Below are 24603 nucleotides of genomic sequence, written 5' to 3'. Positions count from 1 at the left end.
TGCCTGTCAACTGACAGTGCCAACATGCTTACACTCATAGAGATGAACAAAGCCTGGATTTCCCCAGACTTCTCTTCTCCACCAGCGGAGAGCAGCGGTACCTAAACAATATTTTCGCTGCAACCGCAGATAAAAGCACTCTTCTCTATCACTGTAAAAAAAGGGACATTTACCTTTGTCAATCTGTCTATGATATTAGTCCTCCTCCTCCTGCTCTTCCTCCTGAAACATCCTGTCAGCACGCTGAACTGCCAATTTTTCTGCGGCCCAAAAGGCTCATATAACTTTTGTCTAACAATATTTCGACTTTTCTAACTGAAGCATTGAAACTTCAGCATGAACCAATTTTTTTTAACAGGGCTGCCTCCAGGTTCAGTTACAAATTAAGACACAGTAAGCTAAAATATTAATGGGCTTCACCTGCCCTCTCGGTTGAGCAATTTTTCTGGGGTACATTTGTACTGTTGGTACAGCAATTTTTTGCGACCTCGCCTACACTGTAATCCAAGTAATTTTTCTGGCCTTCGCCTACACTCATGGTACACCAATGTGTCAGGGGTTGGCCTACACTCTTGCTACAGAAATGTCACCTGGGTCTGCCTGCCTATACTTCTGCCATAGTAATGCTACAGGGGTCTGCCTATACTTCTGCGACAGAAATGTTACTTCAGTCTGCCTATACTTCTGCTCCTGAAATGTTACAGGGGTCTGCCTACACTGCTGCTACTGAAATGTTACTGGGGTCTGTGTATACTGCTGCAAATGAAATGTTACTGGGGTCTGTCTATACTGTTACTACTGAAATGTTACTGGGGTCTGTCTATACTGTTGCTACTGAAATGTTACTGGGGTCTGTGTATACTGTTGCAAATAAAATGTTACTAATGCGGGGCTATGCCTATACTGCTGCTACGGAAATGTTACAGTCGTCTGTCTATACTGTTACTAGTACTACTCAAATGTTACTGGGGTCTGCCTATACTGCTGCAAATGAAATGTTACTGGGGTCTGTGTATACTGTTACTACCGACATTTTACTGGGGTCTGTGTATACTGCTGCAAATGAAATGTTACTGGGGTCAGTCTATACTGCTGCAACTGAAATTTTACTGGGGTCTGTCTATACTCCAGCTACTGAAATGTCACTGGGTGTGCCTACACTGTTGCTATTGAAATGTTAATGGCGTCTGTCTATACTGTTACTACTCAAATGTTACTGCGTTCTGGCTATACTGCTGTAAATGAAATGTTACAGGGGTCTGTCTATACTGTTACTACTGAAATGTTACTGCGTTCTGGCTATACTGCTGTAAATGAAATGTTACAGGGGTCTGTCTATACTGTTACTACCGAAATGTTTTGGGCTCTGCCTACGCTGCTGCTACTGAAATGTTACTGGGGTCTGTCTATGCTGTTATTACTCAAATGTTACTGGGTTCTGGCTATACTGCTGTAAATGAAATGTTACTGGGGTCTGTGTATACTGCTGCAAATGAAATGTTACTGGGGTCTGTCTATACTGCTGCAAATGAAATGTTACTTACTGGGGCCTGTCTATACTGTTGCAAATGAAAAGTTACTTACTGGATTCTGTCTATACTGCTGTAAATGAAATGTTACTGTGGTCTGTCTATACTGTCACTACCGAAATGTTACTGGGCTCTGCCTACACTGCTGCTACTGAAATGTTACAGGGGGCTGTCTATAATGCTGCAAATTAAATGTTAATACTGGGCTATGCCTATACTGCTGCAACGGAAATGTTATAGGGGTCTGTCTATAGTGTTACTAACTTACTACTGAATTGTTACTGGGGTCTCCCTAGACTTCTTCTGCAACATAACTGTTAGTGGGGTCAGCTCATACCTTTGCAACAGTAATATTACAAGAGTCAGTGCATAGTATGGGTGCACTACGTTTTCCCATCGCGGTGACAGAGTAGCAGCAGGCACATATCCTTGGTGGAAGCAGGCCAGCAAGCCTGAGAGCCACATACTCCCGGTCTGATTTTGGACTGATTGAAGAGGCCTTTACTTGTGATCATCTTTGGGAATTCCTGACAAAGATGAGTGGTATAGCCAGAAACTTGCATTGCTAACACTTTGCAATGGTCAACAGAAAACATAGGAATGAAGCCATATTTCTGATTGAGATGAGGAGGAGTGCCAACTTTTAGTTCCTAGAATATCCTTTTCATTGCTATCAAATGCCCCTCTTGTCTCAGAAAATACAAGCTTTTCCACAAAGCTGTTGTCGCTTCCGCTTGTATTCTGTGGCTTCACTTTTGTCCAGTGGCTCTTAGGCGGATCTGAAGGTTTGATTTTGCCCATGGAGGCAAAATCCACGGTGGAGGCCCGGAACCCAACCTGAACCTGGGCCCGCTAACATGCTTCCCACCAAGACTATAGCGGGTCCTGGTCATGCTGTCTTGGCCTTGTAATGCCACCTCCTCCTCCCGCTTGGGGTCAGGGGGTCAGCAATGCGCATCATGTATTGAGATACAGTAATGTACCGTCAGTGGGTTCCAGGGAGCCGCCCGTGCTGTGGGTGCACACAGAATTACCATAGCTGAGTTGTACCTGCCTGTGACTATTAATAAAAAAAACCCAGTCTGACTGGGGCATGCAGTGTGGGCCGAAGCCCACCTGTATTCTATCTCACGTTAGCTCTGCTGTCCGGGGCACTGCAGTGGGATTTATTTATGAACGGTCGGAGGCTTCCTGGGACCCATCCATGCTGTGGGTGCACACGGAATTCCCATTGCAGAGTTGTACCTGTGTGTGTCTATTTATAAAAAAACCCAGTCTGACTGGGGCATGCAGTGTGGGCCGAAGCCCACCTGTATTCTATCTCACGTTAGCTCTGCTGTCCAGGACACTGCAATGGGATGTATTTATGTACCGCCGGTGGGTTCCAGGGAGCCACCCATGCTGTGGCTGCACACGGAAATCCCATAGGGGAGTTGTACCTGCCTGTGTCTATTTATAAAAACCCCCAGTCTGACTGGGGCATGCAGTGTGGGCCGAAGCTCACCAGTAATTTAACTGACGTTACCTCAGCTATCCGGGGGACTGCAATGGGATTTATTATTGTACCGTTGGTGGCTTCCTGGGACCCACCCATGCTGTAGGTGCACATGGAATTCCCATAGGGGTGTTGTACCTGCCTGTGACTATTACTTAAAAAACCCCAGTCTGACTGGGGCATGCAGTGTGGGCCGAAGCCCACCTGTATTTTATCTGACGTTAGCTCAGCAGTGCAGGGCACTGCAATGGGATTTATTTATGAACAGTGGGAGGCTTCCTGGGACCCATCCATGCTGTGGGTGCACACGGAATTCCCATGGCGGAGATGTACCTGCCTGTGACTATTTCTAAAACACCACAGTCTGACTGGGGAATGCAGTGTGGGCCGAAGCCCACCTGTATTATATCTGACGTTACCTCAGCTGTGCAGGGAACTGCAATGGGATGTATTTATGTACCGCCGGTGGGATCCAGGGAGCCACCCATGCTGTGGGTGCACACGGAATTCCCATAGTGAAGTTGTACCTGCCTGTGTCTATTTATAAATAACCCCAGTCTGACTGGGGCATGCAGTGTGGGCCGAAGCCCACCTGTACTTTAGCTGACGTTAGCTCAGCTATGCAGGGCACTGCAATGGGATTTATTTATGTACCATTGGTGGGTTCCAGGGAACCACCTATGCTGTGGGTGCACACAGACTTCCCATAGTGGAGTTGTACCTGCCTGTGACTATTAATGAAAAAAAACGAGTCTGACTGGGGCATGCAGTGTGGGCCGAAGCCCACCTGTATTTTATCTGACGTTAGCTCTGCTATCCGGGGCACTGCAATGGGATTTATTAATGTACCGTCAGTGGCTTCCTGGGACCCACCCATGCTGTGGGTGCACATGGAATTCTTATGGCGGAGTTGTACCTGCCTGTGACTATTTCAAAAAACCCCAGTCTGACTGGGGAATGCAGTGTGGGCCGAAGCCTACCTGTATTTTATCTGACATTAGCTTAGCTGTGCAGGGCACTGCAATGGGATGTATTTATGTACCGCCGGTGGGTTCCAGGGAGCCACCCATGCTGTGGGTGCACAGACTTCCCATAGCGGAGTTGTACCTGCCTGTGACTATTAATGAAAAAAAACTAGTCTGACTGGGGCATGCAGTGTGGGCCGAAGCCCACCTGTATTTTATCTGACGTTAGCTCTGCTATCGGGGGCACTGCAATGGGATTTATTAATGTACTGTCGGTGGCTTTCTGGGACCCACCCATGCTGTGGGTGCACACGGAATTCCCATGACGGAGTTGTACTTGCCTGCATGACGGAGTTGTACTTGCCTGTGACTATTTCTAAAAAACCCCAGTCTGACTGGGGCATGCAGTGTGGGCCGAAGCCCACCTGTACTTTATGTGACGTTACCTCAGCTATCCGAGGGACTGCAATGGGATTTATTAATGTACCGTTGGTGGCTTCCTGGGACCCACCCATGCTGTGGGTCCACACAGAATTCCCAGAGCGGAGTTGTATCTGCCTGTGACTATGAAAAAAGGCCGGACTGACTAGGGCATGGAGTGTGGGCCGAAGCCAACCTGTACTTTATCTCACGTTAGCTCAGCTATCCGGGGCACTGCATTTGGACAAACTAGAGGAGCAATGCAGCGCTAATGAGACGTTCACAGCTACGCTAGCATTGGAGTCCACAGTAGGCCCGCGATTGCTGAGGGTTTGTGCAGAGGCCTATGTCCTGGGTGCAGTGAAAGTCTGCTTCCTGCCTACGATTGCTGAAGCTGTGGGCCAAGGCCTATGTCGTTGTCGCGCGGTGCAAGTCTGCCATGTTTGGCCGCTCTGATTTATTTATTGTTCATGTCTTGGGTTGCCTAGGACCCACCTATGCTGTTGGTGCACACTTAGTTCCCATCGCGGTGTTTGACCTGTCTTGCACAAAGACACTGACTGACTTGGGTAGGGGGCAGAGTGCAGATGGCTTTCCCCTTGCAGTGTCGATTGAGCTATGCGACACCTAGACAGAATGAATACTGTGTGGGCACATGGATTCCCCATTGCTATGTAACTCATGCCCACGTTTGCAGCTCCTGACGGAGGAGGCACAGGATTGGAATGGAGATCGAACGTCAATTTGTCATCGATTCTCTACAGCATTGTGGGCTATCGCCCTGCCCCTTTTAAAGAGGGTTGCTACCTGGCCCTGCCAACCCTCTGCAGTGTGTGCCTCTGGTTCCTCCTCATGGCAGACACACTTATAAATAGACATGAGGGTGGTGTGGCTATGAGGCCAGCGTGTGGCATGAGGGCAGCTGAAGGCTGCGCAGGGACGCTTTTGTGTGCGCTGCGGACGCAGGGACGTTCGGGATGGGGGGGGGGGGGGGGGTTGGGCAGCATGTAACTCAGGAGATGAGGCAGCAGTGTGTCCCGCAGGCAGTGCTTGTGCTTGGTTGGAGGTAGTGTGGTGCTTAGCTAAGGTGTGCCTTGCTAATGAGGGTTTGTCCGAAGTAAAAATTGTTAGGGGGGGGCTCACTCTTGCCGCTATTGTGGCTTAATAGTGGGACCTGGGAACCTGAGATGCAGCCCAGCATGTTGCCCCTCGCCTGCCCTATCCGTATCTGTGTAGTTTCCATCACTTTCGTAGGTTTTGAAGATTTGCACAAATGAAAACCTTAGAGAGCATCGGCGAAATACAAAAATGCTCGAGTCGCCCATTGACTTCAATAGGGTTCGTTACTCGAAACGAACCCTTGAGCATCGCGGAAAGCTCGACTTGAGCAACGAGCACCCGAGCATTTTGGTGCTCGCTTATCTCTAATTATAATGTAAAGATTCTTTGTGTTATCAGAAATGACACAAAACTATATTGACTGATGACCACCATCTAAATATAGTTAGTATTGTCATTCAATATAGTTAATATAATCAATAGGATATTAGGTCTGTTAAGATGAACCATGTGTTGTTTTAATATCCATGATTTCCAGTGATTTTGTCAAGGAGCCAAAGCCTTAATGAAAATAAACAGAACTTTTCAGACAAAATGGAGTTATAGTGCATATCATTATCACTCAGTGGTTTAAATATTTAATAGTGGTTCTTTAATAGTTACCCCTTTTTTGTTGTAAACATGACTGTTTCTATCACCCCTAGAGTTCTGCTGTTTCTTCAGTTCCCATCCATTTTGCGGAAAAGAACGGCACATACTCATCTTGCTCTCTGGTCTATGTATACATACAGAAGATTTCTTGAGAATGGAACAGATCACAAAAGTTGAATGTTCACCTAACTTTCTTTTATGGTGCATGTACACGGCCATAGGCGTTTTACGTGCGCCCACCGGCACCCTCATACTCCTTTCAAAAACAGCACACACTACAACCAATTAAAAATATATATCAAAGCTTCTCTGAATTACATATAAGTACACATAAAAAGGTAGCATGCATCTCTAACTGATTGGCCCCATCTAAGATAATAGGAAATGCCAAGCAGTAACAATAACATTTTATAAAGGAATGTACCGATATACTGACAGAGATAAAAAGAAAACAAATATATAATCAGTCTTTGTGAGAAAAAAAAATCAAGCACCTAGAACAAGTTGTCATTTAGCTGTAAAACTTAACATATAGTTACATCTCAGGTAGAAATGTAGATGTTAGCGTTGTGGCATGATTAAATAAATGGTCTTGTTATCTGAGGCCCTAAAAATAGCTCTACCCTTGGCCTATAAAATGGCTCTCAGAGGCTACTTGTGTGTAGTGGACCTCTTTTTCCACTTGTGTAGAGCTATCAAAACTATTTTTGCTGCATTTTTCCTCATGACATATAGAGGTGTATTTTTATATCCTTTTTCACTAACTTTTTTTTCCATTTTCTAGTTTTATTGGGGGTTTACAACTAGAGATGAGCGAGCACCAAAATGCTCAGGTGCTCGTTACTCGAGACAAACTTTTTGCGATGCTCGAGGGTTCGTTTCGAGTAACGAACCCCACTGAAGTCAATGGGCGACCCGAGCATTTTTTATATCGCCGATGCTCGCTAAGGTTTTTGTTTGTGAAAATCTGGGCAATTCAAGAAAGTGATGGGAACGACACAGCAACGGATAGGGCAGGCAAGGGGCTACATGTTGGGCTGCATCTCAAGTTCACAGGTCCCACTATTAAGCCACAATAGTGGCAAGAGTGCCCCCCCCCCAACAACTTTTACTTCTGAAAAGCCCTCATTAGCAATGCATAACTTTGCTAAGCACTAGAGATGAGCGAACGTACTCGTCCGAGCTTGATACTCGTTCGAGTATTAGCGTGTTCGAGATGCTCGTTACTCGTAACGAGTACCACGCGATGTTCGGGTTACTTTCACTTTCCTCTCTGAGACGTTAGCGCGCTTTTCTGGCCAATTGAAAGACAGGGAAGGCATTACAACTTCCCCCTGCGACGTTCAAGCCCTATACCACCCCCCTGCAGTGAGTGGCTGGGGAGATCAGGTGTCACCCGAGTATAAAAATCGGCCCCTCCCGCGGCTCGCCTCAGATGCGTTGTGAGATAGCTGAGGGACAGTGGTATCGTGTTGGAGCTGCTGTAGGGAGAGTGTTAGGAGTTAGTGTAGGCTTCAAGAACCCCAACGGTCCTTCTTAGGGCCACATCTAACCGTGTGCAGTAGTGTGGAGGCTGCTTTTAGCAGTGTTGCACTTTTTTTTTTTTTTGGTATATCGGCCATGCAGAGCATTTTGCCCTGCAGTAATAGTCCAGGGACAGAAGTGTGGAGGCAGGGAGAGCGTTAGGAGTTATTGTAGGCTTCAAGAACCCCAACGGTCCTTCTTAGGGCCACATCTAACCGTGTGCAGTAGTGTGGAGGCTGCTTTTAGCAGTGTTGCACATTTTTTTTTTTTTGGTATATCGGCCGTGCAGAGCATTGCGACCTGCAGTAATACTCCAGGGACAGAATTGTGTAGGCAGGGCCAGAAGACATATATTATAGATTGAATATACGCAGTGGTCCTTTAGAAAAAAATATTTGAAAAAAATCTATTTGGCCTGCCTGTCACTCTGCTCAGTGTTCTGGGTCTGTGTCTGCTGGGGGTAGTAGTTCTCCAAATAAATACGCAGCCAGCTAAGTGTTACAGCAGGCTTGCGCCAAATTATTTCCTGGCTCTGAAATCACCGGTCTGTTGCAGTTAATAACAGTGCAACACTGCAGTTCCGTCACACAGTCCAGGGACAGAATTGTGTAGGCAGGGCCAGAAGACATATTATAGATTGAATATACGCAGTGGTCCTTTTGAAAAAAATATTTGGAAAAAATCTATTTGGCCTGCCTGTCACTCTGCTCAGTGTTCTGGGTCCGTGTCTGCTGGGGGTAGTATTTCTCCAAATAAATACGCAGCCAGCTAAGTGTTACAGCAGGCTTGCGCCAAATTATTTCCTGGCTCTGAAATCACCGGTCTGTTGCAGTTAATAACAGTGCAACACTGCAGTTCCGTGACACACACATCAGGGACAGAATTGTGTAGGCAGGGCCAGAAGACATATTATAGATTGAATATACGCAGTGGTCCTTTAGAAAAAAATATTTGGAAAAAATCTATTTGGCCTGCCTGTCACTCTGCTCAGTGTTCTGGGTCCGTGTCTGCTGGGGGTAGTATTTCTCCAAATAAATACGCAGCCAGCTAAGTGTTACAGCAGGCTTGCGCCAAATTATTTCCTGGCTCTGAAATCACCGGTCTGTTGCAGTTAATAACAGTGCAACACTGCAGTTCCGTGACACACACATCAGGGACAGAATTGTGTAGGCAGGGCCAGAAGACATATTATAGATTGAATATACGCAGTGGTCCTTTAGAAAAAAATATTTGGAAAAAATCTATTTGGCCTGCCTGTCACTCTGCTCAGTGTTCTGGGTCCGTGTCTGCTGGGGGTAGTATTTCTCCAAATACATACGCAGCCAGCTAAGTGTTACAGCAGGCTTGCGCCAAATTATTTCCTGGCGTTCCGTAAGCGAACTCAGCCTCCAACCACAGGCCAATAAGCGGCACATTTAATTACAGTGTTGTGTTTCTGCATTCCTGGTAATACAGCATGCTGAGGGGTAGGGGTAGGCCTAGAGGACGTGGGCACGGCCGAGGACGCGGAGGCCCTAGTCCGGGTGTGGGCACAGGCCGAGCTCCTGATCCAGGTGTATCGCAGCCGACTGCTGCGGGATTAGGAGAGAGGCACGTTTCTGGCGTCCCCACATTCATAGCACATTTAATGGGTCCACGCGGTAGACCTTTATTAGAAAATGAGCAGTGTGAACAGGTCCTGTCGTGGATGGCAGAAAGTGCTTCCAGCAACCTATCGTCCACCCAGAGTTCTGCGCCGTCCACTGCTGCAACTCAGAATCCTCTGGCTGCTGCTCCTCCTTCCTCCCAGCCTCCTCACTCCATGAAAATGAGACATTCTGAGGAGCGGGCAGACTCCCAGGAACTATTCTCGGGCCCCTGCTCAGATTGGGCAGCAGTGGTTCCTCTCCCACCAGAGGAGTTTATCGTGACTGATGCCCAACCATTCGAAAGTTCCCGGGGTCCGGGGGATGAGGCTGGGGACTTCCGGCAACTGTCTCAAGACCTTTCAGTGGGTGAGGAGGCCGATGACGATGAGACACAGTTGTCTATCAGTGAGGTAGTAGTAAGGGCATTAAGTCCGAGGGAGGAGCGCACTGAGGATTCTGAGGAAGAGCAGCAGGACAATGAGGTGACTGACCCCACCTGGTTTGCTACGCCTACTGAGGACAGGTCTTCAAAGGGGGAGGCAAGGGCAGCAGCAGGGCAGGTTGCAAGAGGCAGTGCGGTGTCCAGGGGTAGAGGCAGGGCCAGACCGAATAATCCACCAACTGTTTCCCAAAGCGCCCCCTCGCGCCATGCCACCCTGCAGAGGCTGAGGTGCTCAAAGGTCTGGCAGTTTTTCACTGAGAGTGCAGACGACCGACGAACAGTGGTGTGAAACCTTTGTCGCGCCGAGATCAGCCGGGGAGCCACCACCAGCAGCCTCACCACCACCAGCATGCACAGACATATGATGGCCAAGCACCCCACAAGGTGGGACGAAGGCCGTTCACCGCCTCCGGTTTGCACCGCAGCCTCTCCCCCTGTGCCCCAACCTGCCACTGAGATCCAACCCCGCTCTGAGGACACAGGCACTACCGTCTCCTGGCCTGCACCCACACCCTCACCTCCGCTGTCCTCGGCCCCATCCAGCAATGTCTGTCAGCGCAGCGTCCAGCCGTCGCTAGCGCAAGTGTTTGAGCGCAAGCGCAAGTACGCCACCACGCACCCACACGCTCAAGCGTTAAACGTGCACGTAGCCAAATTTATCAGCCTGGAGATGCTGCCGTATAGGGTTGTGGAAACGGAGTCCTTTAAAAGTATGATGGCGGCGGCGGCCCCGCGCTACTCAGTTCCCAGTCGCCACTACTTTTCCCGATGTGCCGTCCTAGCCCTGCACGACCACGTCTCCCGCAACATTGTACGTGCCCTCACCAACGCGGTTACTGCCAAGGTCCACTTAACAACGGACACGTGGACAAGCACAGGTGGGCAGGGCCACTATATCTCCCTGACGGCACATTGGGTGAATTTAGTGGAGGCTGGGACAAAGTCAGAGCCTGGGACTGCTCACGTCCTACCCACCCCCAGAATTGCGGGCCCCAGCTCGGTGGTGGTATCTGCGGCGGTGTATGCTTCCTCCACTAAACCACCCTCCTCCTCCTCCTCCTTCTCCAACGCAACCTCTGTCTCGCAATCAAGATGTGTCAGCAGCAGCAGCACGTCGGCAGCAGTCGGTGTCGCGCGTCGTGGCAGCACAGCGGTGGGCAAGCGTCAGCAGGCCGTGCTGAAACTACTCAGCTTAGGAGATAGGAGGCACACGGCCCACGAACTGCTGCAGGGTCTGACAGAGCAGACCGACTGAGCCTCCAACCGGGCATGGTCGTGTGTGACAACGGCCGTAACCTGGTGGCGGCTCTGCAGCTCGGCAGCCTCACGCACGTGCCATGCCTGGCCCACGTCTTTAATTTGGTGGTTCAGCGCTTTCTGAAAAGCTACCCACGCTAGTCAGACCTGCTCGGAAAGGTGCACCGGCTCTGCGCACATTTCCGCAAGTCCCACACGGACGCTGCCACCCTGCGCACCCTGCAACATCGGTTTAATCTGCCAGTGCACCGACTGCTGTGCGACGTGCCCACACGGTGGAACTCTACGCTCCACATGTTGGCCAGGCTCTATGAGCAGCGTAGAGCTATAGTGGAATACCAACTCCAACATGGGCGGCGCAGTGGGAGTCAGCCTCCTCAATTATTTTCAGAAGAGTGGGCCTGGTTGGCAGACATCTACCAGGTCCTTCGAAACTTTGAGGAGTCTACCCAGGTGGTGAGCGGCGATGCTGCAATCATTAGCGTCACCATTCCTCTTTTATGCCTCTTGAGAAGTTCCCTGCAAAGCATAAAGGCAGACGCTTTGCACTCGGAAATAGAGCCGGGGAAGACAGTATGTCGCTGGATAGTCAGAGCACCCTCATGTCTATATCTCAGCGCGGTGAGGAGGAGGAGGAGGAGGAGGAAGATGAGGAGGAGGGGGAAGACACAGCTTGGCCCACTGGTGAGGGTACACATGCTGCTGGCCTGTCATCCTTTCAGCGTGTATGGCCTGAGGAGGAGGAGGAGGAGGATCCTGAAAGTGATCTTCCTAGTGAGGACAGCCATGTGTTCCATACAGGTACCCTGGCACACATGGCTGACTTCATGTTAGGATGCCTTTCTCGTGACCCTCGCGTTACACGCATTCTGGCCACTACGGATTACTGGGTGTACACACTGCTCGACCCACGGTATAAGGAGAACCTTTCCACTCTCATACCCAAAGAGGAAAGGGGTTCGAGAGTGTTGCTATACCACAGGACCCTGGCGGACAAACTGATGGTAAAATTCCCATACGACAGCGCTAGTGGCCGAAGGCGCAGTTCCGAGGGCCAGGTAGCAGGGGAGGCGCGGAGATCAGGCAGCATGTACAGCACAGGCAGGCCAACACTCTTTAAGGCCCTTGACAGCTTTATGGCTCCCCAGCAAGACTGTGTCACCGTTCCCCAGTCACGGCTGAGTCGGCGGGAGCACTGTAAAAGGATGGTGAGGGAGTACGTAGCCGATCGCACGACCGTCCTCCGTGACGCCTCTGCCCCCTACAACTACTGGGTGTCGAAGCTGGACACGTGACCTGAACTCGCAATGCATGCCCTGGAGGTGCTTGCTTGTCCTGCGGCTAGCGTCTTGTCAGAGAGGGTGTTTAGTGCGGCTGGGGGAATCATCACAGATAAGCGTACCCGCCTGTTAACCGACAGTGCCGACAGGCTTACACTCATCAAGATGAACAAAGCCTGGATTTCCCCAGACTTCTCTTCTCCACCAGCGGACAGCAGCGATACCTAAGCAATACGTAGGCTGCACCCGCGGATGGAAGCATCGTTCTGTATCCCCATCAAAAACGGGGACCTTTTCGCTTCATCAATCTGTGTATAATATTCCTCCTCCTCCTCCTGCTCCTCCTCCTGAAACCTCACATAATCACGCCGAACGGGCAATTTTTCTTAGGCCCACAAGGCTCAGTCATATAATTTTTCTAAACAATTTTTATACGTTTCAATGCTCATTAAAGCGTTGAAACTTTCACCTCCACTAATTATTTTAACTGGGCTGCCTCCTGGCCTAGTTACCAATTAAGCCACATTAACCAAAGCGATTATTGCGTTTCACCTGCCCTCTTGGTTGGCCATGGCCAATTTTTCTGATGTACATTAATACTACAGTGTAATCAAATTAATTTTTAGCCCACCTGCATTACAGCTGACATTACATCCGCAGTGTTGGGCAATGCAATGGGATATTTTTATGTACCGCCGGTGGGTTCCAGGGAGCCACCCATGCTGTGGGTCCACAGGGAGTTGTAAATGCATCTGTTTCCACTTCTAAAGAACCCCGGTCTGACTGGGGCATGCAGTGTGGGCCGAAGCCCACCTGCATTAAGCACGACATTACATCAGCTGTGTTGGGCACTGCAATGGAATATGTTTATGTACCGCCGGTGGGTTCCAGGGAGCCACCCATGCCGTGGGTCCACAGGGAGTTGTAACTGCATGTGTCCACTTCTAAAGAACCCATGTCTGACTGGGGCATGCAGTGTGGGCCGAAGCCCACCTGCATTAAACATGACATTACCTCAGCTGTGATGGGCAATGCAATGGGATATATTAATGTACCGCCGGTGGCTTCCTGGCACCCACCCATGCTGTGGGTCCACAGGGAGTTGTAACTGCATGTGTCCACTTCTAAAGAACCCCGGTCTGACTGGGGCATGCAGTGTGGGCCGAAGCCCACCTGCATTAAGCACGACATTACCTCAGCTGTGATGGGCAATGTAATGGGATACATTTATGTACCGCCGGTGAGTTCCAGGGAGCCACCCATGCTGTGGGTGCACACGGAATTCCCATTGCGGAGTTGTACCTGCCTGTGACTATTTATAAAAAAACGCGGTCTGACTGGGGCATGCAGACACCTTGACAGAATGAATAGTGTGTGGCACATAGGTTCCTCATTGCTATGCCCACGTGTGCAGCTCCAGATGGAGGTGGCACAGGATTGGATTTCTCATTGCTTCTGTACAGCATTGTGGACTATCGCCCCGCCCCTTTTAAAGAGGGTCGCTGCCTAGCCGTGCCAACCCTCTGCAGTGTGTGCCTGCTTTTCCTGTGGCAGACGCACTTATAAATAGACATGAGGGTGGCGTGGCATGAGGGCAGCTGAAGGCTGGGCAGGGACAGTTTGGTGTGCGCTGTGGACACTGGGTCGTGGGGGGGGGGGTTGGGCACCATGTTACCCAGGAGAAGTGGCAGCGGAGTGTCATGCAGGCAGTGATTGTGCTTTGCTGGAGGTAGTGTGGTGCTTAGTAGAGATGAGCGAGCACCAAAATGCTCGGGTGCTCGTTACTCGAGACGAATTTTTCGCAATGGAAAGTTTACCATCAGTTTGTCCACCAGCGCCCTGTGGTATAGCATCATTCTCGAACCCCTTTCCTCTTCGGGAATGAGAGTGGAAAGGCTCTCCTTATACCGTGGGTCGAGCAGTGTGTACACCCAGTAATCCGTAGTGGCCAGAATGCGTGTAACGCGAGGGTCACGAGAAAGGCATCCTAACATGAAGTCAGCCATGTGTGCCAGGGTACCTGTACGCAACACATGGCTGTCCTCACTCGGAAGATCACTTTCAGGACCCTCCTCCTCCTCCTCCTCCTCCTCTGGCCATACACGCTGAAAGGATGACAGGCAAGCTGCATCTGTCCCCTCAGCAGTGGGCCAAGCTGTCTCTTCCCCCTCCTCCTCATGCTCCTCTCCCTCCTCCTCCTCCTCCTACTCCTCCTCTGGCCATACACGCTGAAAGGATGAGACAGGCAAGCGGCATCTGTCCCCTCAGCAGTGGGCCAAGCTGTCTCTTCCCCCTCCTCCTCATGCTCCTCCCCCTCCTCCTCAACGCGCTGAGATATAGACATGAGGGTGCTCTGACTATCCAGCGACATACAGTCTTCCCCCGCCTCCGTTTCCGATTCCAAAGCGTCTGCCTTTATGCTTTGCAGGGAAGTTCTCAAGAGGCATAAAAGAGGAATGGTGACGCTAATGATTGCAGCATCCCCGCTCAGCATCTGGGTAGACTCCTCAAAGTTTCCAAGGACCTGGCAGATGGCTGCCAACCAGGCCCACTCTTCTGTAAATAATTGAGGAGGCTGACTCCCACTACGCCGCCCATGTTGGAGTTGGTATTCCGCAATAGCTCTACGCTGCTCATAGAGCCTGGCCAACATGTGGAGCGTAGAGTTCCACTGTGTGGGCACGTCGCACAGCAGTCGGTGCACTGGCAGATTAAACCGATGTTGCAGTTTCCGCAAGGTGGCAGCGTGCGTGTGGGACTTGCGGAAATGTGCGCAGAGCTGGCACACCTATCCGAGCAGGTATGACAAGTGTGGGTAGCTTTTCAGAAAGCGCTGAACCACCAAATTAAAGACGTGGGCCAGGCATGGCACGTGCGTGAGGCTGCCGAGCTGCAGAGCCGCCACCAGGTTACGGCCGTTGTCACACACGACCATGCCCGGTTGGAGGCTCAGCGGCGCAAGCCAGCGGTCGGTCTGCTCTGTCAGACCCAGCAGCAGTTCGTGGGCCGTGTGCCTCTTATCTCCTAAGCTGAGTAGCTTCAGCACGGCCTGCTGACGCTTGCCCACCGCTGAGCTGCCATGCCGCGCGACACCGACTGCTGGCGTCGTGCTGCTGCTGACACATCTTGATTGCGAGACAGAGGTTGCGTAGGAGGAGGAGGAGGGTGGTTTAGTGGAGGAAGCATACACCGCAGCAGATACCACCACCGAGCTGTGGCCTGCAATTCGGGGGGTGGGTAGGACGTGAGCGGTCCCAGGCTCTGACTCTGTCCCAGCCTCCACTAAATTCACCCAATGTGCCGTCAGGGAGATATAGTGGCCCTGCCCGCCTGTGCTTGTCCACGTGTCTGTATTTAAGTGGACCTTGGCAGTACAATGTTGCGGGAGACGTGGTCGTGCAGGCCTGGGACGGCACATCTGGAAAAGTAGTGGCGACTGGGAACTGAGTAGCGCTGGGCCGCCGCCGCCATCATGCTTTTGAAAGCCTCCGTTTCCACAAGCCTATACGGCAGCATCTCCAGGCTGATCAATTTGGCACTGTGCATGTTTAACGCTTCAGCGTGCGGGTGCTTGGCGGCGTACTTGCGCTCGCGCTCAAACAGTGTCGCTAGCGACGTCTGGACGCTGCGCTGAGAGACATTGCTGGATGGGGCCGAGGACAGCGGAGGTGAGGGTGTGGGTGCAGGCCAGGAGACGGTAGTGCCTGTGCCCTGAGAGGGGGGTTGGATCTCAGTGGCAGGTTGGGGCACAGGGGGAGAGGCAGTGGTGCAAACCGAAGGCGATGAACGGCCTTCGTCCCACCTTGTGGGGTGCTTGGCCATTATATGCCTGCGCATGCTGGTGGTGGTGCCTCCCCAGCTGATCTTGGCGCGACAAAGGTTTCACACCACTGTTCGTCGGTCGTCAGGCGTCTCTGTGAAAAACTGCCACACTGTAGAGCACCTTGACCTCTGCAGGGTGGCATGGCGCGAGGGGGCGCTTTGGGAAACAGTTGGTGGATTATTCGGTCTGGCCCTGCCTCTACCCCTGGCCACCGCACTGGCTCGGCCTGTGCCCACACCCTGACTTGGGCCTCCGCGTCCTCGGCCGCGTCCACGTCCTCTAGGCCTACCCCTACCCCTCAGCATGCTGTATTACCAGTAATGCAGAAACAGAACGCTGTAATTAAATGTGCCGCTTATTGGCCTGTGGTTGGAGGCTGACTTCGCTTACGGAACGCCAGGAAATAATTTGGCGCAAGCCTGCTGTAACACTTAGCTGGCTGCGTATGATTTTGTAGAACTACTACACCCAGCACAGACAGACCCAGAACACTGAGCACAGTCACAGGCAGGCCAAATAGATTTTTTGCCCCAAATTTTTTAGCAAAGGCCCACTGCCTATATTCAATCAATAATATGTCTTCTGTCCCTGCCTACGCACTTCTGTCCCTGGAGTATGTCACAGAACTGCAGAGTGTTGCACTGTGGACTGCAATACAGCAGTGATGTCACAGCCCAGACAGAGCCAGGAAATAATTTGGCGCAAGCCTGCTGTAACACTTAGCTGGCTGCGCATGATTTTGTAGAACTACTACACCCAGCACAGACAGACCCAGAACACTGAGCACAGTCACAGGCAGGCCAAATAGATTTTGTGCCCCAAATTTTTTAGCAAAGGCCCACTGCCTATATTCAATCAATATGTCTTCTGTCCCTGCCTACGCAATTCTGTCCCTGGAGTATGTCACAGAACTGCAGAGTGTTGCACTGTGGACTGCAATACAGCAGTGATTTCACAGCCCAGACAGAGCCAGGAAATAATTTGGCGCAAGCCTGCTGTAACACTTAGCTGGCTGCGTATGATTTTGTAGAACTACTACTCCCAGCACAGACAGACCCAGAACACTGAGCACAGTCACAGGCAGGCCAAATAGATTTTTTGCCCCAAATTTTTTAGCAAAGGCCCACTGCCTATATTCAATCAATATGTCTTCTGTCCCTGCCTACGCACTTTTGTCCCTGGAGTATTACTGCAGGGCGCAATGCTCTGCACGGCCGATATACCAAAAAAAAAAAAGTGCAACACTGCACAAAGCCGCCTCCACAGCACTGCACACGGTTAGATGTGGCCCTCAGAAGGACCGTTGGGGTTCTTGAAGCCTAAAATACTCCTAACACTCTCCCTATAGCAGCTCCACCAAGATAGCACTTTCCCTCCTCTATGTCAGAGCGCATCTGTGGCGAGCCGCGGGAGGGGCCGATTTTTATACTCGGGTGACACCTGATCTCGCCAGCCACTCACTGCAGGGGGGTGGTATAGGGCTTGAACGTCGCAGGGGGAAGTTGTAATGCCTTCCCTGTCTTTCAATTGGCCAGAAAAGCGCGCTAACGTCTCAGAGATGAAAGTGTAAGTAACCCGAACATTGCGTGGTACTCGTTACGAGTAACGAGCATCTCGAACACGCTAATACTCGAACGAGTATCAAGCTGGGACGAGTACGTTCGCTCATCTCTATTTACAACCTAAAAATCATTTATTAACATTTATAGTCTGTTTTTTTAAATTAGTAAATTTACACTAAAAGTAGGTTTCCTCATTGTGATATATTAACATTGGCTTTGGGTCATTTTCTTTTTTTATGCATTTATTTTTTTTATTTTGTAATTTTTTTTTACTTACAGTATTTTTGGAACTGTTTTTTTTTCACCATCTATGACCCCCCCCCCCCCCCCCATGATATCATATAAGACCTCTGGGGGTCATTCACATTATCCTTTTTTGTTTTATATCACACTTTCCCACTGTAGCTGAGGCATCCTCAGGAGCCCCAGTTACGGGGGAAAACATCCACCTGTAGTGACAATAGTCACTAGCAAGCTGATCAGGATCTGCTAGGAGCCTGCAGCTCTGCTGTAATAGGGAATAACTATTGGTGGCAGAGAACCCTGATGCTATCCCATTGCTTTCAATTCGGCCAGTGCAGCTGCCACCTCATTAAAAGCAATGGGTTGAAGGCAACCCCTGCAGCAACCATTCAATGGCCGAGCACTGCCTCTGATTAAAATCTCATCCAAACGCTGTAGACTGTCCGCTGCAGCCATGCAGCACTGAAACTGACATGCTGCAAGGAATTCAAAGCCGCGGCATGTCAATTTTATCGCTGTTTCACCTGCGGCCTCTCCCCTCTGTATGGGGAGAGATGGCCGCAGCAGAATACAGGTATCGTAGGGGAGATTTCTGTGACAGAAAGGCAGCTTCAAAATCCGCGCTGTTTGGAATTTCCGTGCGGTCCCACTGCGGTCATTCTGCGATATTTCCACCCCGTGTGACCGCAGCCTTAATGTCTTTTGTGCTACTTAAAATGAATAGCCAGTCATCTAAAAAAGCACAGCCTTTGAATGAAAGAGCAGAGGCAGAATTTCCTCTCTAGGTGGGTATGATGTCACAGTGGGAGGGCATATCAACAGAAGGGTCTGGATCTTCCGGGATTATTGGAGTCACTACAATTACTTAGCAGGAAGCCACTGCACAAACTGAGTGTACACTTGTGTACCAATGAAAGCTTTTAGGTGAGGCTGTATGCTGGAGGTGGCTAAAGGGAGTGAAAATAATGTTTGAATAAAAAAACATTGAGGTGTTTACATCGGACTGTTGGAGGGAGACAAGAGGACAGTGAAGTTTTTGCATGGAATTAAATGATGAAGGGACTGATGGGAAGAAGTAAAGTTTATACATTGGACTGTTTTTTTTTTACATGGGACTGTTTTTTTGATGTAGGACTGTATGTTGACAACGCAGGAGTAACTACACTCTATACATAATCCTAATTTGATGGCTGTATGATGTTCATTGTCAGAGAGCCCACAATATTTTAATGCTTGTACCCAGCGCCCAAAGCCATAGACGGGTAACAGAATGAACTAAGCAGCCAACAGTTCTGGTCTGGTCTGAGGTCTGGGACTGAGGACATCACCTGTGATCACTGGATATGACAGTATTATAATTACTTATACAGTCTGCAGATCACCTGTGTAGAGCTGGTATCTATCACTATATAGTCACTGTATGGGGGTAATATTCGTCTTTTTACCGTGTTTTTCATTCAGTAACAGTATAGTGGAATAAATCACTATGTTGTGGTATTATGTGGTCATGACTTAGCAGCATAATTTGGGCCTTGTTTATGTTATATTGGTAATATTGGTCTTTTGTATAGGCCTAGTTGATTTTTTCAGTAATAGCTTGTTGGTAATATTTAACCCCTTAAGAATATGGCCTATTTTGGCCTTAAGGACCAAGCCTTATTTTTCAAATCTGACATCTGTCACTTTATGTGGTATTAACTTTTGAAGCCTTTTGCTTGATATGATTCTGAGATTGTTTTTCATGACATATTGTACTTCATGTTATTGGAAGAATTGCATCAATGAATTTTGTCTTTATTAATAAAAAAAATATACAAATTTAGTGAAAATTTTGAAAATTCACAATATTCAAACTTTGAGTTTTTCTCTTTGTAAGGGCTTATTTACATGAGCGTATATCGGCCGCCATTTTCACGTCTGGCCGAAATACACTACAATCCGATGCATTGGATTCCAGTGCGTCAGATCACACAGGCGTATTCTTGCGGCATAAAAGCACCAACCACACGCTACACTGACTAATGACGGGATGGGTGACTATGAAATAAGAACACAGCAGGAGCGTTTTTTTGTTTTTTTTTAACACCGATGGGATCAGACACTATACTAAATACACTGCCTAAATGAGCATGACGACTGATCACACTATACCTATACTACACTACAGATTGCACTATACCTACACTACACTACAGATCCCAGCTATGCTACAGATCACACTACAGATTACACTACACTATCACACTATACACTACAGATCACACTACACTACAGATCACACTACACTATCACACTATACACTACAGATTACACTAGACTACACTACTAATCACACTATACACTACAGATTACACTACACAACAGATCACAGCTGCACTACACTACGCTACCGATCACTGTTATTATTCTCTGATTTGACAAACAGATCTCTCTGCAACCACCAGAAACACACTGCAGTGCTTGCAGAGACAGATCGCTCAGTAAACAGCATGATCTGGGCTGCTGCACTGTGATTGGTCAGTGAGCACTTCATTGACCAATCACAGCAATTGCTAGGGCAGGACCACTGTGATTGGTCCCCCACCCACACGTAGTGATTGGCTGCTAACTATGTTAGCAGTTGTCATTATCTTGTCACCGCAATTGTCAGTGTGGCGACATTTTAAACACAGGACGTAATTTTACGTCCAGTTGCACAAAGTACCATGATCCCATGATGTAAGCTTAAGTGGTTAAAGCGGTATTCCAGGACTACACTGTTGAAGACTTTCCTATCCTCAGAATAGGTCAGTTGATTGGTAGGGGTCTGCCTGATCAGCTGATTGAGGAGGCCACAGTAGTAGGATTAGTGCTGCAGCCACTTTTCACGCATGCGACGCCACATTCATTGGTCACATGGCCTGTGAGTAGCTTCATCCCATTCAAGTGAATGATCCTGAGTAATGGACCCCTGCCAATCAACTATTGATGTCCTGTCCTGAGGATAAGTCATCAAAAGTGTAGTCCTGGAAACCACCTTTAATCACAGTATGGTTGGAATATTTGGTTCTTGAATAGCTGTACTATTTGATAAATATTTATGTCTATAAATAACTTCTTTTTGAGTATTTGCCATGAGGATTGTACAGTTAAAAATTTAAGACCTTAGTAATGCTTATCGGAGCTGTAAGTGGTTAACAGCTCCGATCAGCCGCATGGCTTATTGGAGCTCCGGCCGGTGGGTGTCAGCTGTAGAAAACAGCCGGGCACTGCGATGCATGGAGGGAGATCACCGTGCAATCTCACTTCATACATAGACCGCCGATACAGGCCATCAAAAAGCGTATCGACGGTCATTAAGGGGTTAAGTCTCCTCTCAGCCATCTTTTTTGCAAGCTAAACATTCCAAGATCCTTTTACCGTTCCTCATAGAACATGATTTGCAGACTGATCACCATCCTGGAAGCTCTTCACTGAACTTGCTCCAGTTTTTCTGTCTTTTTTGGTGCCTAAAAATATACACAGTATTCCAGATAAGCCTGACTAAGAAAGATTAGAGGGGAATAATTACCTTACATGATCTAGACTCTATGCTTCTTTTAATACATCCCAGAACTGTGTTTGCCTTTTTTGTCTGCTGCATCACACTGTTGACTCATGTTCAGTCTAGGATCTCTTAGTATACCAAGTCTTTTTCACATGTGCTGCTACTTAGCCCAATTCCTTCCATTCTGTATGTGTTTTTTTCATTTTTTTTCCCCAGATGTAGGGCCTTGCATTGTTAAATACAATTCTGTTAGTCGTCCCACTGTTCAAAATTTTCTAGATCTTTTTGAATCCGTTCTCTCTCTTCTCTAGCATTTGCTATCCCTCCTAGCTTTGTGTCATCGGTTTCCTCTCAATTCCAGATAATTTATAAAAATGTTGAACACTGCACCAAGGACAGAACCTTGTGGTACCCCACTTGAAACAGTCCTCCAATTGGATGTGCGGCCCTTTATCACCACTCTTTGAGTGTGATTAGTCAGCTAGTTGTGTATCCGCCTAACAGTTGCCTTGTCAATCCCATAGTTGGTCATTTTTTCAATAAGGATGGCTTGAGGTACTTTGTCAAATGCTTTACTAAAGGGGGGCGGATCCTGATTGCGAAGCTAGAAGGCCATTACCAGTCACTCTATAGAAATAGCAGATGTGATTAAAGAACAGCACTCCCACTTGAATAGAGCACTGATCATGCAAGACGAATAAGAGAACCGTAACAGGCGCCGTAATGTGCGTTTTAAAAGTTTGCCTTAATCATGTGCTACAGATGTGTTGCCTAAAGTGGTGATGGAACTGTTTACAATGCTGCCTGGTCAGGACAGAGCTGCTTCAGTCACTATTAAGTGTATACACAGAGCACTGAGACCTCTACCTGTAGGCTCTGAGCCACCAAGAGACATTATATGTAAACGTTTGGCTTTCCCAGATGCACTAGCTACAAGGAACTGTAGAGATTTGCAATATGCAGGTGCGCACGTCCAGTTTACCAGGACCTGGCATCAGCTATGCTGGCTAAGTGCTGCATGCTTAGGACACTTTGGGAAGCCCTGCGAGCTAAAGACATTAACTATGCCTGGTTGTTCCCTTTTGGACTTGGTATCACCTTTGAGGGCGGGGAGATTTAATATACGTTCTCCAGAGGACTTGCAAAAATGCTGGCACCTGTTGGAGATAGAACCATTCAACCTACCTTGCTGGCTCCCATTGCCCAAGCTATCAAATCTCCCACATTTGACAGCACCTGAAAACTGGCAAATGGTTGGCAATCCCAAATCGTCCAGAAACAAGAAAAAAAAGGAGGATTCCCAGATTAATGAGCCCTGAATGACTAGGATACTGACCGTCTTAATATCTGTTATAACCAACTTTTTTGTTTGCACAGCATGGGACTTTCCTAGCTGATGGTTGGTTATTGAGAGCGACGGACATCAGCCTTACATGCTCGCGGCCTCGACACAGATTGGTAATTTATTTTATTGTTACTTGTTTATTTATGCTTATTTTCTTCCTATATCTAGTAAAATTACCATTGCTTCCCCAGTAGCGGTGGTCCAGAATGGTGCCTATTCGATCAGGCCAAGTTAGCTATAATTAAGGTATAATTGTTTCTGCAGAGACCAGACGCCCTTTATGCAAGAGGCTGTTTATAGTTCTTAAAGGGGTTGTCCCGCGCCGAAACGGGTTTTTTTTTTTTTTTTGCATAGGCACCCCGTTCAGCGCAGGACAAACCCAAGGGATGTGTTGAAATTTAAAAAAAAATTTTTACTTACCCGAATCCCCTCTCTGCAACTTCTTCCTTCTTTTCCTCCAAGATGGCCGCCGGGATCTTCACCCACGATGCACCGCGGGTCTTCTCCCATGGTGCATCGTGGGCTCTGTGCGGTCCATTGCCGATTCCAGCCTCCTGATTGGCTGGAATCGGCACACGTGACGGGGCGGAGCTACACAATGACGTGTAGAAGGGGGCGGAGCCAGAACACCGCTCGTACCCGGACCGACCAGAAGGGAGAAGACCCTTCTGTGCAAGCGCGTCTAATCGGGGACGGGGACGCCAGCAACGGAGTGGGTAAGTGAATAACTTCTGTATGGCTAATATTTAATGCACGATGTATATTACAAAGTGCATTAATATGGCCATACAGAAGTGCTTAACCCCACTTGCTTTCGCGGGACAACCCCTTTAATAGGAACAATACTTAGCTCATACGTAGTATGTGTTAGTATTTCTTTGATTTTCTTGTGTTAAGTTTTTCTTATTCCCCCCCTTTCACCCTTCTTTCCGCCCCTCCCTTTTTACTTGAGTGGATTTAACAAATACACCCTTAATAGTAGTCAATTCAATTTACCGCTCTGTTATTAACTATCTTAGTAACTATTATTGTATCTTTCCTTTCTTAGTGTCATAGATAGGAGCCTACATATCCTCGGTTTTGTGCTCGCCCAGGTCTGGGGTCTCAACTCACCTTGTAAGAGGCACAATGTGGCCATTCTTCTGAAAAAGTATGGAACAAAAGTGCTTCTATTGCAAGAGACATATTTCAAAAATAACAAACACGTCTCTGCCGGGGAGGCTTTTCCCACAAGGTTTTCATAACTTTCATCCGACCTCCGCTTCAAAAGGGGTTTAAACTCTATTCCATAGGTCTATTTCTTTTGTCTGTGATGCGCAATACTCTAATGAGGAAGGGAGAGTGCTTTTTCTTAGGGTATCATTCCATAATCTAAAAATGACTATTGCTAATCTTTATGCACCCAACTTGGATCAAGTTTCGTGGTTAATTAAACAATTAGAGATATTTAAACAATTTGCAGTGAGACATGTCTTATTAGGTGGAGATTTTAATGTCATTATAAATCCTTTGATCAATTTTTTGGTGGGTCGATCCCAAGTCTCCAGAGTAAAACTTAAAAAGTTAAGTAGGTCTCTGCAGAACTAGGGGTAGTAGATGCTTGGTGTCACTATCATCCTTCTACTAAAGCTTTCACTTTTTTCTCCAATGTTCAATCCTCTTTTCAGAGGCTTGACTATTTTTATATCTCCTCTGTTCTACTTACACATTTGGAAAAAGGTTGGCATCGATTCCATGACTATATCAGGTCATGTGCCAGTACATGTAGATATCTGTACCTTCAGGGAAGCTCCACGAGAGTGGAGATGGTGCCTGAATGACACATTATTGGACTCAACAGAAGAGAGGACTAAA

Source organism: Eleutherodactylus coqui, chromosome 1, assembly GCF_035609145.1.
Source record: "Eleutherodactylus coqui strain aEleCoq1 chromosome 1, aEleCoq1.hap1, whole genome shotgun sequence".
In the NCBI taxonomy this organism is placed as follows: domain Eukaryota; kingdom Metazoa; phylum Chordata; class Amphibia; order Anura; family Eleutherodactylidae; genus Eleutherodactylus; species Eleutherodactylus coqui.
This window is presented reverse-complemented; position numbering follows the sequence as displayed.